The sequence below is a fragment of the Saccostrea echinata genome, unplaced genomic scaffold (genome assembly GCF_033153115.1).
Source record: "Saccostrea echinata isolate AGI-Se365-2 ecotype Australia unplaced genomic scaffold, CSIRO_AGI_Sech_v1 ptg000001l, whole genome shotgun sequence".
Taxonomy (NCBI): domain Eukaryota; kingdom Metazoa; phylum Mollusca; class Bivalvia; order Ostreida; family Ostreidae; genus Saccostrea; species Saccostrea echinata.
The window spans coordinates 41,450,001-41,456,496 of NW_026889750.1; positions in this window are offsets into that span (position 1 = coordinate 41,450,001).

Below are 6,496 nucleotides of genomic sequence, written 5' to 3' on the forward strand. Positions count from 1 at the left end.
ATGCCGAGAGGCGGGGAGGTGCCCACTGCGACATACAATAACAATCGACTAGATCTTGTATCAGGGTCCATCGAATTCTGGAGTCTCGCTGGGTCCCCTATTTAATACCAAAACTGACACTCCATTGAATCTCTTTTAATCCAGTCTGTCCTTTGTTGGACAAGAGCTGACAAAATGGACTTGTTTTTCGAATTTGTGTTTTCTCCTCTCCGTCTAATTGGCGTGAAGATTTTTCCCTCTGTAGAGTTCGTTACATCACTGTTCTTTTAGTCTTTGAAACGTTTTCATAACCATGAATGCATCTAACCCAAAATGTGAAAGTCACGTGACTAATTCTGAGCGGCTTATCCTTTTTAAAGTTTTAATTTCGGTGAAAAGAGTGGAAGGTAGAAATTGTAGTAAAGTGCTACCTTCAGCCCTAATTGGTTTATTAAATTGAATGGTCACTTACCTCTGCAAAAAGCCGGATTAAAATTATACATTTACAATACACGAAGGAATACCACTTAATCAGTAAAGTTCATTCAAACAATACTTGCAACACTAAGACTATGTTGACAACAATGTATTTAAAGTAAAAATATCACATAGATATTTGCTATAATATAAATGAAGTTCAACAGATCAATTGATATTTAAATTGTATTTGTGCCGTGAGCTTATCCCTGTGCTATGACATCTACTATGAACCTTTGGTTTTTGGCACATATTTTCATTTGTTAATTTTTCTGCTCAGCCACCTTATCTTCTATGACACTGTATTCTTTTATTCTCCTCAGCCCCTGTGCTATGTCATCTTTTTTTTTTATTCTACTCAGCTCTGAGGTTACATTCATGTATATGATTTTTCTATATACAAGGCATCTTATTTTTGTACCGTTGATTATTTTTAAAGTCAAAATGGTTGCTTTCTACATATAACCCTGATGAAAACACCTATTTATAGATACTTTGCATTAATTATACATTTGAAACTGGCCATAAGAGAGGGAACAATTTGAAGAGTATAATTTGATGAAGATAAATCACTCAAATGTTTTTCACCCCGAATTGAATACAACCTCGATAAGATAAAGTTATTAGTTAAAAAAAGCTAAAGGTATGTAAATTTGTTCTATTGCATATGAAAATAAATTGGAATCCATTCTTGCTACACCATTCATCATTGGAACAAGGCTGTCTCAGATTGAAGAAGCACCCTTAAGCAGTTTCTTTCTCCCATTTTTGGGTGTGACAGTTATTCGAAATAAGACATATCTCTCTAAGCTCTTCACCCTAACGAGCTGAGTTTTCAGAGAATGGACATTTTTTTTAACTACCTTCACACACAGGTGATACAATGGCATTTCCGAGTGACAAAACTATCATTGAAAATGTGCCTTTAATTGTCGCTCAAGAACCAATGTAATACAGTTAGAGATAAGATTAGCAATCTGAAGACGATTTTCGACAGGTATATCAGAAGAAAAACATATTGTGACAAATTTGTGAGAATTCATCAGCGTTATGCGAGCCACTCGAATAATGACAAATGGCCTCTTAGTCAAGATTTATTATCATAGAATGTAGAGTTTTTGCTGACCCCCAAAAATATGACTAGCGATGGTCCTTTGGAATAGTTTCTGCAAAGACTGTTGACTGATTAAAGTCCACTGTAAACGGCAGCATGCTGAAATAAAAACGCAAAGAGGACCCCATACCACACGGTACTATTCCAGATGTCGAACGGAACACCGTAGCAACGCACCAATTGCAGGCGAATGTTTCAAAGTTCAAGTGTTCGTCGTTGGGGCTTGTTTTAGACACTCGCAGGTGTGCAAAGTGACTCTATTTTTTAAAAAGGGAATGAAATAAAATGATCAATGTGTAGAGTGAAACAACAAATTTTACAGCAAAACTGTTTTATCTTCTGAACATAAAACGACCAACAGTTTTACTTTCAGGTTCATAGCTGGGCAACCAAAAGGGCGGCCGGGTTTTTAGCAGGACCATCCGCAGGTGCATTGAATATTTCGCTGATAAGTTCTCGATTAACATTCTCCCCAACCCTTTGTTTTTCTTAATTTCTTTGACGACTTCTATTTGATATTCTCTCCTTTTTTGCTGAACACACCAACAAATCGACGGCAAAACATGGTCACAATATGTAAATGTGGGACATGATTGCTTTGTTTAAAGTCATCTGTATGTATTGGATTGGAACCATGTTCTTTGCTTCTAAAGGTCCTATAAATCGTGAATTCATTCAGACCTAGAAATATAATACGTAAATATGTGTGACGTATTGCAGGGGTAAACAAGAATTTACAATAATAACTGAAGATATTTTATTTTATTCAAAAGCAATGAAAGATACAGCATTAAAAATGTGTTCAAACATGCAAAGTAGGAAAGAAAAACCTTTTTTATTTATTTCATTAACGATCCTGTGTACCCTGATTTTCTGCTTGCTAGTTTTACACTCACCACATCAAATACTCACAATTCTCTCGTATTCTGAAGCAATGAACAGTAAGAATTGACAACTTCTGGTATCAAAGGATGGTCTGCGACTGAGGAACAAGCCCAAGACAGATTACATGTTATCACGCTTCTCTATATTATTCCTTATACAGAGAAATCATTATTCTAAGTCAGTGTCAAACAATTGAAGTTGAAGTTGAAATGTTGAAGGGAGCAAAATTAATAGATTTTTTCTTAAAGAAAGAAAAAAACTATCAACGTAGTGTAAGATATGTATCCTGGAGTAGAAACATCCGTACCCCCCCCCCCCCAAGCACGCCCAATCCCTCGCCCTCCCCATCCTTTGATAGAACATCGGAATTTTAAAAAAAGTTATATGGCCTGTTCTCAATTCTTTTATAGACTTCAGTCATCTCGAAACCTTTGACAGGAATAATATTGCCATGTACTTGATATTTCTAAAATTACAACAACGAAGAGTTTTCAGGAAGACATGATTAGAACTTTAAATTAACTTGTTCATTGTTAATTTGAGCCCAAGATCGAGAAGTACCAGTAACAATAATTCCTAATTTAAAATGCCAATAGTGTTTCTGCTTTGTGAATTTTGACATATCTTCAATAAAACAGAAATATTTTTTTCAGCCTGAATTAATTTTTCTTTTAAAATCGAACTTTTTTGTCATTTGTGTTGGACAAAGATTTCTTTTTCATCTCATTTTTGAAATCAATATGAATAACAAATAAAATGGAACGCGGATGAGGTTGAAAAATTTTCAACAACAAACATATTAACATTACACTTGATTAAACTTACGCGACAAAAACAAAGAATGATTGACAGAGCACAATTAATAGCAAAAATACAATCTCCTGGAAAAAAAAAAATCATAAATCGCTGGAAGAGCATGAACAAGAATTCTCCTGAATAGATATCAAAATAGTTCCCAATTTAAAAAAAATATATATATTGATTTTGAAGGGAAAATACCAAACTTAACGATATCACAATATCATGTTGTAAATTTTGAATTTACTAGGGGGAGGTAAATGCAAAATTTACAACATGATAACAAGATGTCCCTTCTTTGAAATCTACAATTATATAATCAAAGATGCATTGTCAAGACACAATGTATTTTACCTGTTCTACAGCTTATAATATGCAACTTATTTATTATAAGTAGTATGCAACACATAAACAAAATTGACGAATATTAATTGATGAATTTCAATAAATCAATAATTTGCAAAGTAATCATTATTAATTCATCAAAATTAATAGGTAAAAAAGAACTCTTTAAACACATACGTTTTTAACAAAGCATAAAAAGTTTCTGGTTAAGTGATAAACGGCTCAACGGCTCACAAGATCGCCACCCATGTTCATTTCTCAAATTCGACTTTTCTGCTTCAATGAGGCAATCCATTGTTCGGCGCTCCAAGTTTTACGGAGATTTTTGTTTCATTTCAATGACTTATAGCGGTTCTTTATTTTACTTCCTGTGGTGAATTTCCACTTCTGATTACCTTTCATGATTCTAAGTAGAAAATCCTCGCGGAGTTTACCATTTAGGGAGTGTTACACGATCGAAAGTGATAAATGTCTTTTCAAAGACTCCCCATGTCCTTCAAAAGAAGCTTCTCACATAGAAAATCATAATATTTCTTACTAGTTTTTAAAGGGACTCCGTGGGAAATTAGCAGACCTTATGTAAATAAAAAGCATTATTATTAAGTCTTTGAAAGGGGCGATGCCATTCATACTGAGTAGTCAATTCATCCACTGAATGTAAAACTAGTATGACACTACAAACGAAATTTTGTATGGAGTTTGACTAAAAAAAATTTGACATCAGCAATTAAACAATATGAAATTCATATGTAATTGACAATTTTTTTCAAGAAATTGACAGATCAAAGTAAAATAATAATAATTATAATAATAATCTTTTTACAAATAAATACAAACATACATTTATTTACTTAAATGCAGATTTCTTATTTCTAAATCAGTATCCCGCATTACACTCGTGTTTTGTTTGTTTGGATTTAGCAAAACAAGTATCAAATGTGAGAGTATATAGTCCGTCATAAATATGATGCTAAATAGACAACCAAAGAAGAAATATTAAGAGGGACATTCTATTACAAATTTAAATGTAACTTGTGGTCTTTACGATATTTTTTCTGTATATTTATTCATTGTGATCAATATATAAGATAATTCCAGCAAAGATGATCATGACGTATGCTGTGGGTAGCAGAGAGGATGACTATAAAACGTACCCCATACCTCCTTAATATCACATTTACGTTAAAATTATTGAAATTTATCTCTTTAGCCATTCACCAATTCCAAATCAGGTATGCAAGGATTTTCAATAAAGGTCTAGGGTAAGGTTTAATAAAAATAATGTAGATTCATAATAAATGAATTAAGAGGACATAAAAACAAATATTATCCTAAAATTAATTTACTTTTTCTTTTGATACACTATCATGAAATGTTTCAAAAACCCATTCTAAAGGAAGTCAATTTCATCAATAAGAAGTCTTATTGTGTGGAAGCTGTCTTTGAAGTCGACTGCTTTGTTGAGATGATTTTTAAAGTAGTCCTAATTGATGGCCCGGCGCCGATAGGACGAGCTTGATAGCCAGAAGGTAATACTTGAATGAATCATTTATTTGCAGTTGCATATTGAAAAATAAAATAAAGTCTATAACATACATAAATAAAATAAATCGATTAAAGATTTTCTTCTCTTTTAACATTTTTGGCAACATTATTTTGCGAATTGCTTTAAGGTTCCTCACAGGAAGTGACGTTATTTTTGCGCATGTGTATTTGAAATTCAAATCATTAATTTAAGAAAGGCGTGAAGACGTCTGTCAGTTTAGGTTAATGAGACCTTTAGATGACTAAAAATAAATAACTGCCCAACAAAATATTAGAGAATTAGAGCTACATGTGAAATGTTCGTCCTAATTGAGACTAAGACCCTGCTATACAGGTGCAATACGCGGAACAAGTCTTTGCCCTGGGCACTGTGGTCTCTATTTATATAAAGACAAATTACTGCAGAATCGTTCTATTAAATACAGCACCGGCCGGAGAGATACCCCATAACAGAAACACGGAACGATAAAGGAAGGGGACAATGGTCCTTGTGGGTAATTGTCGAGTTGCAGACTACCCACTGGGAATGGAGATTAATTGACACTGCCCCCTCATGTCCGTGGTAAATCAGAATGCCGCTCGTCATCTTCACTTCATTAAAATTCCGAAAATTATTTCCAAACGATAAGTAGTCGCTCCCAGGGTTAACAACTTCAGTCTTTAGATTGTTTCATTTGACATGTTTTGAATAAAACATATTTCATCATTTGAATTAATTTTCTTTACACAAAATACCTGAAAGTATGACTTGTTGATTTTGAAAGGAAAGCACTTTTTTATTCCACATACACGAAAAAAAAGTGAGATAACGAAGAATGATCGATTTAAAAAAAAACAAAAAACCCACAAACAATGCAAATCTCTGAACATGCATAAAATAGGGTGGGATCAAGTACCAAAGAGGGAATAGATAGAAGACACCATTCCGCAGTCTGTAGTATAAAAACAAAGGTCTAACAACTGGTATGAAACACGTCAGCCAAAATGACGCAATGATAGGTTATATTTGTTAACAAGTTCATCATAATGGCCATAGAAATTAGAAATGCCTATTTTAAACTGACTTTAAATGAGGTTGTTGAAATCCTTGTAAAATCAACTTATCTTTCAGTAGCCTGCCTCGGTTTCAAAATTGATTGTACTTAGAGCATGCTTTTGAGATCGAACAAATTGGGAGACATAAACACCATATGCAGGTAATAGCGGAATATTACTACATAAATAAGGAAAGTTGACGATGGAAAAGTCATCTCGTTTGTAATACAATTTAGTTGTTAGTCTCTATCGTCTGTAGTCAGTAAAACACCCAAATGTGAAACAGATGTGGCAGACTCTACGGAATCTTTTGTTTCG